Genomic DNA, 12,690 nt, shown 5'->3' on the forward strand with positions numbered 1-12,690 from the left:
CGACCCAAATCACATCTCAATCCGCCGTTAAATGACAACTCGCCATTGGATACATTCCTAACGGTGGTCACAGACCAGTTATCGACCCTGGAAGGGACGAGAGTTTGTCTGAACAATCCGCGGTCGGATGAAATGGAAGCTCTCCTGTCGCTTGAACAGGACACCTCCATAGTCATTAAGCCGTCTGATGGGCGGCAATATTCTGGTTATGGATGGTGACCAATACCTGGATATGTGTAACAGAATATTGGATGATCGAGCTTGCTATAGGGTGATCCAGTCTAATCCCCATCAGACCTTTTGTGCCAAGTTACAAGACATCCTGCGGGAAGGCCTTGAACAGCGTTTAATCAATCAGAATGAGTTCAACTTTATGTGCCCACGCTTTCCACAACATGCTTGCTTCTATAGCTTGCCCAAGGTGCACAAGGGCCTAGACCTGCTAAAGGGCTGGCCCATTGTGTCAGGCACAGGTTGTTTCACACATCCATCTAGTGTGTATGTGGACTTTATTCTAAGGCCCTTCGTCTCGGCATTGCCATCATACGTCCGCAACTCTATGGACATCCTCAAAAAGGTTGATGGTCTACAGGTGGACGCGGGCATACTATTGGCAAGCCTTGACGTCTAGGTCCTATATAGCTCTATACCTCACCAACAGGGCTGTCATGCTGTGGGTCAATTCCTGCAGGAACGGGGGATCCAGCTTCATGCACATAATGCATTTACTGTCCGACTCCTACGTTTTATTCTTGAGCAGAACATCATCTTCGAGCACCGGGTGTACCATCAGATGAGGGGCGTGGCGATGGGGAGCCCCTGTGCCCCGTCCTATGCCAACCTCTACCTAGGTTGGTCAGAGAGTGATGTTGTCTTTGAGGAAGGAATGGCGATGTGGGCATCACACATCCTGCTCTGGGCCTGTTTCATTTATGATGTTCTCATCTTATGGAATGGGTCACAGGAGGACTTCCTCAATTTCGTGTCTGCCCTCAACCACAACACCATGGGGCTTTTCTTTACCTCGGAAATAGACCCCTTCTGCATCACCTTCTTGGACCTAAGCATCACACATCATGCGGATGGTAATATCAGTACCAACTTGTTTCGTAAGGAAACGGCCACAAAAAGTCTCCTGCATTGGGACAGTTGTCACCCCCATCCATTAAAGAGGGGAATACCGAAGGGTCAATACCTTTGCGTGCGCAGGAAGTGTTCTAATCTCTCGGCCTTCAAAAAGACAGCGGTAGATCTAAAGCAGAGGTTCCAGCGGCGTGGTTACCCTGAGGCAGTACTTAGGGATGCGTACCATCAGTCCCTGGGAGTGGATCGGGTATCCTTACTCAATCCACGAGTCAGGACCGATACGGATGACAACATCCGGATTGTGGCCAATTTTGAAATGGCACACTGGGAGGTCAGGGACATTTTGACCAGATACTGGGGTATTTTGAAACTGGACCCCGATGTTGGTCATTTAGTGAGGTCTACTCCCATTATTACATTCCGACGGGAGCGCAGTCTAAAGGATAGGTTGAATCAAAAAACGCAATCAGTGACGTGGCTTAAATCCAAGGCAAGGGGCAAAATTCCTTTGTGGGAATTGCATTGCCTGTGGAGTAATTAGAACGAGTAATTATTTCTCCAGTACGGTAACCAGTTGCTCATATACCATCAGAGCATTTATTAATTGCCGGACAGTGGGGGTCGTCTACTTGGCCACATGTCGTTGTGGCATGCAATATGTGGGCGAAACCAAGCGGGAGTTCTGTCGCCGTATAGGTGAACACTTGAACGACATCCGAAACAAATCTGACACTCCTATAGCTAGACATGTGGAGTTGAAACATCCGGGGGAACTCAAGCCTATGATGTTCCAGGGTATTGAATCAATCAGTTTGTCCCCGCGAGGTGGTGACATCAACACCAAATCAAATTACTGCAAAGGGAAGCGCAGTGGACATTCAGGCTTCAGACGCTCCGCCCGAAGGGATTGAACGAATATATATTGTTCACATCGTTCTTGTAATCTGCCCACATATTTCTAGCTTAGGTAAACCCCTTGGCCAACTTAATTACCACATGATCTAGGCATATTGTGGCGATCTTTGTATGAGTGGCATCTGGGTGCCGATTAATGTGGACAATAATCTGATTATCCACAGTGATTTCAGTGGTGAGGTTTCGCTGTGGGCTATGTGGTGTGTGACTCCTTTGATCTCTTATACACTGCTGCTGTCGTCTCCATATTCCAACAGCTGATATTGACCGCATTGTCTCCCTGACTGTGTCGACACCTTGGCAATCCGGCCAATGAGGTATGCGGGGGGATGTCCCCTCCGACCTTCTTCTTCCGATTGGATACCGGCCCGATCAGCCCTACCCTGTGTAGGCGGGGACTTGTTCTTTTAAGTCAGCTGTGCATGCAGCCGTGGACGGCCATACCAATGCCAGAGGCTCCACACCAACAGAGTGTGTGTAGCCAGTCCTCTTATTATTCTCTGTGTATGCTTCTGTTCGGCTCCTGATGATGCTAATATAAGCAGAAACGCGTAGAGCTAGGGAACAGGCAGGGGGATCATGCTGTGGACGGGCATGGGTAAAGCCTATAAGAGTAACTATCTGATAAGTGAGAGGGATACCGTTCCTGTCTTACAGTGTAGTATTAGTCAGCTCCAGCAAACAATGGCTGACCCCAGCCTATCCTCACATAGCTGTAGCTTTTAGGATTTAGGGGAACCACCTACTAATTGACCACTATTGGAGTTGAGGGAGTTAGACTGAGCCATATTTGGACGGGTGTGCTCCACGTGCGATTGACCTGCATGGTGGACTAGTGGGGGCTATTTTTGGTTCCCCATACCTCCTGTACCTCCTCACCAGGGTCACACCTACGTGTGGGGGCAGTCTTTACGCCTACTTCCCCGGTTGAGTGATATAGTTGATATCGGTGGTGGCAGCTCTCCTGCCGTTTACATCGGTACTTTTTCTTTTGTGTTTTTTTTGTACTTTTAATTACATTTCAATAAAGAATTATTATTTTGTTTTAAGCGTTACCCCACACTAACAGTGAATTTCTTTTTAAATCGATATAGCCATGAATTGCATATCCACATACCCCTTTCTTCTGATGCAACTTGGCCACATGTTGAATCAGCTTCAGTGTAGTGGTGGAGTCTGAGAGGGCTAATGGACATGACCGTAGCCTATTTTGCGGTCCGCAAAACATGTATACTGGCGTGTTCATTCCGTATTTTGCGGAACAGAACGTCCTGCCCTCTCAGAACAGTCCTATCCTTGTTCGTATTTTTTTGCAGTTGGAATGGTGTGCTGTCCACATCTTTTGCGGCCCCATCGAAGTGAATGTGTCCGCATCCGACCCACCAAAATTGTGGATCGGATGCGGAAAAAAAATACATTTGTGTGCATGAGACCTTCTAAAAATGGCCAAGCAAGCATCAGTTTTTCTGTTGGATAGTTACGACAAATGAGACTTAACAGGAAAGTTTTATGAAAAAGCCAGGGTGCACGCATAGTGGTAGTACGCTGGGTGGCCAATTACCAAAGGCAAAACTGCACGTTTTACCATGAACTGCTGCTGTTTTGCAGCGCTATTATTGCCTGTGTGGTTTTTCACAGGTGAGACATGTTACAAAACTGTGTTAAATGTAAAAACCATGGTTATTACCTGCATGGCATTAGTTATATGTGAATTCTGCCTGAAGGAAAAAATATCTTTGCAGGTCAAAGCACCAGACCTTCTCAAACAGCTGGTCAGCGGGGGTCCCGGTTGTCGGACGCCCACCAATTAGATGCTAATGACCTATACAGAGGATAGGTCATTATTACAAATAGCCGGATAACTCCTTTAATATCCATTTCTGTTAAGACTCTGACCCTAAAATTGTGCCTTTTTGGTAGCTTTGACATCAGCCCGTAGGGTTAGTGAGCTCCAGGCTATTTCCATTAATCCTCTTTATACTACTATCTTGGAGGACAAGGTTGTCATTCATCCAGACCCAGCCTTCGTTCCTAAGGTGGCTTCTAGTTTCCATAGATCTCAGGAATTTGTTATTCCTACCTTCTGTAGTAAACCTAGATCGCATGAAGAGGTTGAGCTGCATTCCCTAGATGTTAAGCTACTTTCACATCTGAGGCAGTGGTAGCCTTAAGGCTGTTCCTGCAGAGGAACAGCCTGCCGGACTTCACCATATCCAGCAAAGCCGGTTGGGACCTCATTGTCTATAATGGGATCTGGCATGGGTTTGTATGGTTTCTGGCAAGAGCATCGGGTTTTGGACTGTTTTTCTCCAGCTGAAACCCAGCACTCATATCGTAAATCAGCCGGATCCTTTTATAGTCAATGTGGTCTGGCGGTGAATGGCAGTATCCTGCTAGGCCGGATCAGGTGAACTCTGGCAGGCTGTTCATCTGCTAGAACAGTTTTCCAGACACCACCACCACCAAGGATTGGAGAAGATCATCTTCTCTGTTTGTCCATTTTTAGGGTACTAATTAAGGGAAAGTTGCCTCTAAAAATTCCATGGCTAGATGGAGCAAGTTAGAGATTTCTTTGGCCTACTTATCGGCTAACCCTGAGGGCCATTTGGCACATTCTACTTGTGCCCCGGCCACTTCTTGGACTGAGAGCTTTTGCCTCTATTGAGCAGATCTGTAAATCGCCATCATCCTTTTTCAAGCTCTATCAGGTGAATCTTAAAAGGGTTGTTCACATTTTATTTTCCCCTCCCCACGACAGCACCACAGAGAGGATCCGCCGCCAGGGACAGGAAACCTACAGAAATAAAAAGGTGGAGCCTCTCTACCCCTTCAGTGGTTTCCTGTCCCTGGAGTAGGAGACCTACAGTTTTTTTTGCAGGTACCTACCGTTGGTCTTTTTTATTCCTAGGGGATTCCTTGAGGGCTGATGGTTCACTGCCGGGGTCTATCGCGCTGCAGTTGCAGGCTGTCAGGACCCTAGGATCCGGGGGGGCTCCAGGGGCTCCCCTGTATCTCGCAGCAGTTAGTGTGGGCATCTTTTGGAGAAAAGCTTGCCACGTGGAGGCTTCCTATAGCCTCAGTAGGAACGCCGATACCTGGCGGTTGGCGCGTGGGCATCCTTGAGTTCAGGCTCTGCCACCCTGCTGTAAAAATACATCACTTCCGGCGGCGGGCGCAGAGGATGACGCACTTCCGGAAGCACGTGAACGCCCTTCGGTCCCGCGAGATTTGAAAAGGATCATCTTCTAACCGAACACTGAGGTCTTACAGGCGGCTTACCGCGAACGAGGAACGGCTCATCGGGTGAAGCAGTGCATACAGGATATAAAATAAAAATAAAACGTTTAGGCGGACTTCTTAAGCAGGTAACCTTTAAAACAAGGAGAGTGGTTCCTGAACGGTGCAGTTTTTTCCAAGATTACAAGTTTATAGGGGATTCCAGTTATAGATCTGTTTGCCTCACTCCAAAACAAGAAGGTAGACCAGTTTTGTTTCCTAAATCCGAGGGAATTCCCATATGGGGTGGATGCCCTTCTCATAAAATGGAACTTCTCACTAGCATATGCCTTCCCCCCACCTTTCCTGTTACTTCCAGTCGTTTTAAAAAAGATAAGGAGAGACAGAGCGAGGGTAATCTTGATTGCTCAGTTCTGGCCGAAAAGGGCATGGTTTTCTCTGCTCAGGATAATGTCACTTTCAGACCCGTGGATTCTCCCAGAGATTTCCGATCTGCTATCCCAGGGTTCAGTCTTCCATCCAGCAGTAGGGAGTTTACATTTAACTGCATGGAATTTGAGAGGAACATATTGATAAAAAAAAGGGGTTTTCACAGGATCTTATTTCTACACTTCTGAAGAAAACCGGTGACCGTTTCTATTTATGCTAGGACATGGAGAAAATGTATGGAATTTTGTATATTTAACCCTGATAATCTGCCCCATTCAGTTCCTATTTCCTACATTCTGGAATTTCTTCAGAAAGTACTATCCTTAGGATTAGCAAAAAGTACACTAATGGTGCAGGTTTCGGCCCTGTCGGTACTTTTTTTTAAAAAGAATTATGCCTCTGATCCATGGATTCTTAGATTCTTTAAGACAGTGGGTAGAATGACTCCGGTTTGTTTCCAAGAATTCCTTCTTGGGATCTAAAGCTAGTCCTGAAATCATTGTCCCAACAACCTTTCGAGCCTATTGAGTCATCCAATATAAAGCTTCTGTCCTATAAAATGGTTTTACTAATGGCTCTCACTACGGCCAGGAGAGTAAGTGAGTTACATGCCATTTCCAAAAATCCTCCTTTCACTTCAATTCTTCAGGATAGAGTCATTATTCAACCGTACCCAGCATTCTTACCTAAAGTCCCCTCAAAAGTTCATAGATCTCAGGAAATTGTACTTCCTTTCTTTTGTGCTCATCCTAAAAACTGTAAGGAAAGCGAATTTCAAACTCTTGACGTAAGACGATGCTTTGCATTATCTCAAAGCTACGGAAGGGTGGCAAAAGTCTTCCGCCTTGTTTGTTCTATTCTCAGGAGCAAACAAGGGTAAGAAGGCTACCAAAACTACCTTGTCTAGATGGATCAGACTTGGTATAGCTTAGGCTTACTTGGAGGCTGGTCTATCTCCTCCAATTTCGGTTAAGGCTCATTCCACTCGTTCTGTATTCACTTCTTGGGCTGAAGTATCAAACAAATCTGTAAAGCGGCCACTTGGTCGTCTCCCTGTACTTTTTTCCTGCACTATCGTTTGGACCTTCACTCTTCCTCTGACTTATCTTTTGGTAGAAAGGTCTTACAAGCAGTGGTCCCTCCCTAAGGAAGGCTGTTCTCTGTAATTCTCTCTGTGGTGCTGTTGTGGGGGAGGGGAAAAATTATGATTACACTTACCAGTAATTGGATTTTCCAGACCCCACAACAGCACCCTTCCTTATTCCCACCCTGGGTGCTTCTCACTTATTTAAATAAAATAAAAAATCCTCTCTCTGTGTATATCTATATATATAGATATACACACACACAAAACAAAAGAGAGTTGGGCAGCACTGCAATCTCTTAAAGGGAATCTGTCACCTCCTTTTACCATTTTAAGCTGGCACCATTGCTATGTTGACTAAAGTACCTTATGTCCAGGAGTCTTCTTTTTACTTTATTTCGTTTAGTAGTTTTGATGTGAAAGCGATTTTTATGTTATGCTAATTAGGGTCCAAGGTGCCCAGAGGGGCGTTTTTTTCACTCTCTGGTGCCCAGTGACGCCCCCCTGCAGTGCCCAGTGACGCCTCCTGATCATCAAATAACCTCCCACAGCCCGGCAAACTGTTCCGCCCCCTCCCCACGTCATAGTCTACCTTATAGAAATGCCCCGTCCTCCTTCCTGTCTGCAGCCAGAAAACTCGCGCAGGCGCAGTACCGCCTGCGGCCTGCGCGATCATCAACGTCCTGAGGGCAACAGCGCTCAGGTCACATTACTGGGGATGTCCATCACTGTGGTACTGCGCCTGCTCGAGTTTTCTGGCCGCAGACAGGAAGAAGGATGGGGCATTTCTATAAGGTACACTATGACGTGGGGAGGGGGTGGAACCGTTTGCCAGGCTGTGGGAGGTTATTTGATAATCAGGAGGCGTCACTAGGCACTGCAGGGGGGCGTCACTGGGCACCGGAGAGTGAAAAAAACGCCCCTCTGGGCACCTTGGACCCTAATTAGCATAACATAAAAATCGCTTTTACATCAAAACTACTAAACGAAATAAAGTAAAAAGAAGACTCCTGGACATAAGGTACTTTAGTCAACATAGCGATGGTGCCAGCTTAAAATGGTAAAAGGAGGTGACAGATTCCCTTTTAGGTGGAGAGCCAGCGGCTGAGGAGGCGATCCCACTCCAAACGAATAGACTGAAGAAATTCCACGGCACATCCAAGGCGTAAAAATAAATATAAAGGCTTTATTCACCAGAAACGCAACGTTTCGATCCGCTTCCTGGGATCTTTCTCAAGCAGTGACAAAATATGGTAGTGCAATGTGCATATTTATACAGGTTCACATAATCAGTCATTGATTGTCCTAATTAATCCAATAAATTACCCAAAATATTATATATAACATCATGTATCCACATTACATAATCCGTATTGCAATTTACCAAATCAAGTAACCTCAGTGCAGTGATTGGGCATTGTTTACAGGCCAACAGCAATCATAAATTCATATATTCATAAAATACTTAGCGTGATTATAATCTAATACATTTGTGCAATAATCATCTTCAAATACCTTAGTGCAGGTGTATATTAAAACAATCCTAAAGAGGACGGTCCTAGAGAAAGCGGGGGATGTGGTCCACATGGATGTCGGCGTGTTAGTTTCCTTAGTGCGCATGTCAAAGGACCTTTTGAAACTTCTCGATCACGTGATCGCGTATCCAATCATGTGATCGGGACTCTGGTATCGTGGCTTCATTGATGGTCCCGTGAGAATACAAACAGTGATCTGTATTGCGTTCCACCACACCCGAGGCATGAACCGCAAGCTTAACTATAGAGACCCAAGAGCCAATCACGTACTGTCCACATTGTATCCGTGAGTCACGAACTCAGGCTCAAGAAGTGCTCAAGGAAAATAACGTGTAAAATCCTGTGGGTAAAAGTAACTTATACATTCGGAGATCACAAGGGGTCGATATAGTGTATGTGATATCACAGTCCTCATCACAGATCCTATGTATAAAAGTAAATAAATGTTATGGCGGAAGTACCGCAATATAACTTCACATTATTTGTTGAAAGACTGTGTCCGGATTCGGCAGTCGGTATTTCTCCAAACAATGCAATGAATCTGTGCTGGATCAACCAAACAGTATGTTGGTATATTATATACATTATATATCAGTCCCGAGAGTGCTGTACATCACTCATGGCATCAAGACTCCAAAGTGTATGTCATGTGCTAGTAACACACGGTATCACGTCGGACCCCTCCACTGTCAATGGACAGCCATTCCTGGATGTCCAACCAGACAATGTGGAGTAACATCTCCCTGATTACGGGAGCAATGCCACTATATCTCATGTACTGTTAGTCTGGACATGTATCACCACTGTTCGATCCCTGGTTTACCACCGATGTTGTACAAACGTGACCTCTAAAGTTAAATTAGATAGTGTAAATACCCACAGGACATTGGGCGCTAAATTGAGGCCTGGGTCGCAAACTCATCTAGTTAATCTTATCCAGTTACTGTCTAAAACCACATATAGTTAATTCTACTAAAAGAAACAGATCATGATAAACAAACTGCTCAGTTTCATTAGGGCACTAAAATCGAGTGCCTCTCGCTCCACATAACTGATGTAATCATATTTAAATGGGAAAAATGAAATCCCAGATGACCAGCATTCCACCGCTTTCTCTTCACAACATAGCCATCTCCTCCCCATTATCTGCAAGAGATAAAGAGGCACTCGATTTTAGTGCCCTAATGAAAGCTTCTCTCTGCAATCTATATACCCCTGTGTGTGGCTTCTCTCTGCAATCTATATACCCCTGTGTGTGGCTTCTCTCTGCAATCTATATACCCCTGTGTGTGGCTTCTCTCTGCAATCTATATACCCCTGTGTGTTGACCCCTCAGCCTCCTCTAGGGTTGTTTTTTCCTCACTGAAGGTTTCCCCTTTCCTTGCTGCTGTTTTTACAAAGTATATTTTTATACATGTTAAATTAATGTATGTTGTTAAATAAAGACTCTTTCATGTTTATATATACTTGTGTTTGGTGCTAATTTTGGGTGTGTTTAGTACATTGAATTGTTTGGGCTGCTCTCAGCACTATATATTCGTTATAACCCGGTGATCAAATCTAGTGGGTACAAGCATGTGCACTGCCACGCCATTCAAACTCTGAAGGACTGACGAAGATAGCGGAGTGCTGTATTGGCCCCTCTTAGACAATGCCATAGAGAAGAAGGGAGCGGCAGTGTGCATGCTCGACTGCTACGCCATTCAGTGGGGCTCTTAGCAATCAGATCGCCACCAATCCTGTGGATAGCAGTCTGCAGAAAGAAGTGGGCACAACTAAGGGTGTAACATAGGTATGATTAAAGCAGGCAAGCCAGAGAAAGGAGAACAGATACATAATAAATCTGTTCACACCCACAAAAGTAATGGGAAAAATGGACAATCTTTATTGGGGGGTGACACCAAGTAATATTATAAAACCTGGACTATCCCACATCCAGTTCAGTCAAATATCGGTGCAAATTGCAAATACTATCAATACACAAATGAAAGCGGTAACACAAAAATATGACAAATAGAAAATATAGTATATTCCAAAAAAAGATGTATTGATTCCTAAAACGGAAGGAAAGAAAGAAACAACAATTTCTACAAGCTGGTATAGAAAAGCAATCTTGACCAAATGTTGAAATCTTGGGAAAATCACATTTAATTTTAATGGAAGAACATTTCCAACTCTGTTCAAAGGAGTCTGGGCACTAAAAAGTGAGTCATGGCCCTTTAGCTGGGAGCTTAGAGGGGCTCCATGTTCACAGACCACCACCAGCTACACCCTCTGGCATTAAAGAGGACCTGTCAGCACTTCCTTACTCAACACCTGTGTTCCCCGAAATCTAACAATTCTGAAACAACCTATCCCATTTCTTGTTATTCCTACTGAAAATGTATTTACTTATTCTGCTTGTCATGGGGATGTTCCCCTATACAGTTCTGTTCAGTCAGCGCTGCCAGTGTCAGGCTATGTGGAGACACACCCTTTGACAAAGGGAACGGTAACACTCAGTTGTGATTTAGTCATAAATTTCCAGTAGAAGTAACGGAGGAACGCAACACAACATAGCGTTCTAAATAAAGAAGCTCCCGAATTGTTACTTAATGTACGGTATTTACTGTAACATACATGGTTGGGTCGCAGACAGGTTCTCATCACATTACTCACAGCAAAGTGCTGATGCAACATTCACAAGATCTCTAGTGAAAAGCACGAGGATCTCTTCAAAGACATTTTTATCTACAGCTTCCTCATTTGGTTTCTCGTGTCAGACATTTCTTGTAGGGCAAGCAACTCTTTCTGGCCGTTAGTTTGTCCAAGTTAATTACAAATTTCCCCATGCCACCTAAAAATGTATACACTCTTCCCGGTGTTAGTACACAAGGCTACAGCTGTGACTGCTAAAGCCAATCTCTGTCCTCAGCATTCCGAGCTGTATACAGTAGAGGAAAGCGATTGGCTGCAGCGGTCAAGTGCCCTCATGAAAGCAGAAGTTGATGCGGGGAGACACAGGACCTGCATAGCTAGGGGGGAGGCGATGGGGCTGGAACCCCACAGCAGGGATCAGGTATGATCCCCACCACAGGGCCGGCCATGCTGTGGGGTCTGTAAAAAAACATCATCAAGATGATGGATCCCTGGAAGACGCCAGTTGTTACTAACGAAACGACGTCGGGAGGAGGCGGCTGAGGGTTCCACACGTACTCTTGGGTAGTTATTTGCTTATACTTTCCACACATAGGTCTGTTTATGCCTTACTTAGGATTTTTATGTCTGATGGCTTCTATTGCCTTATTGGCCTGCTTGTGTGTAGCTTCTCTCTGCAATCTATATACCCCTGTGTGTTGACCCCTCAGCCTCCTCTAGGGTTGTTTTTTCCTCACTGAAGGTTTCCCCCTTCCTTGCTGCTGTTTTTACAAAGTATATTTTTTATACATGTTAAATTAATGTATGTTAAATAAAGACTCTTTCATGTTTATATATACTTGTGTTTGGTGCACATGCTTGACAGAACCCCTTTTTCATGATCGGTTGGTGTCCAGTAGTCAGACCCACAGTGCTATCCCGTGGATAGGTTATCAGTATAAATCTTGAGGCAGCCCATTTAATGGTGTGTAGTGATGTCATTGTGTCACGTTGCTATGGTCAGTCTCAGACTCATGTATTGAGATATTAGATGACTTTGGCTACTTTCACACTGGCGTTTTGGCTTTCCGTTTGTGAGATCCGTTCAGGGCTCTCACAAGCGGTCCAAAATGGATCAGTTTTGCCCTAATGCATTCTGAATGGAAAATGTTCCGCTCAGAATGCATTAGTTTGCCTTCGTTCAGTCTCCATTCCGCTCTGGAGGCGGACACCAGACTGCTGCCTGCAGCGTTTTGCTGTCCGCTTGACGAAACTGAGCCAAACGGATCGGTTTTCTCTGACACAATAGTAAACAGATCAGTCCGCCATTGACTTTCAATGGAGTTCAAGACGGATCCGTCATGGCTATAGAAGACATAATAAAACCGGATCCGTTCATGATGGATGCATGCGGTTGTATTATTGTAATGGAAGCGTTTTTTCAGATCTATGACTGATCTGCAAAATACGCTAGTGTGAAAGTAGCCTAACTGGAGCTTTGGGGTGGGTTGGATAGTCAGTAGTTCCTTTGCCTGGCACACTATCTATCTATCTATCTATCTATGTCTTCTGTGAGCATAGAACCTCCGTACACACCTACTGTAGCCTCTCATCAGGCAGGACACCCTCCCGCAGAGGAATGAGAAGCCCCAATAGTATCTGCTGTTCTTACACAAGGGCTATCATTGTAATGTCATGTGCTCATCATTTGCATATGTAGCTGTCAATCAGTTGCATTGTATCCCCCCCGAACACCCTGAACCATCTGATACAGAAGGTCGTGGGTTC

The sequence above is a fragment of the Bufo gargarizans genome, chromosome 3 (genome assembly GCF_014858855.1).
Source record: "Bufo gargarizans isolate SCDJY-AF-19 chromosome 3, ASM1485885v1, whole genome shotgun sequence".
Taxonomy (NCBI): domain Eukaryota; kingdom Metazoa; phylum Chordata; class Amphibia; order Anura; family Bufonidae; genus Bufo; species Bufo gargarizans.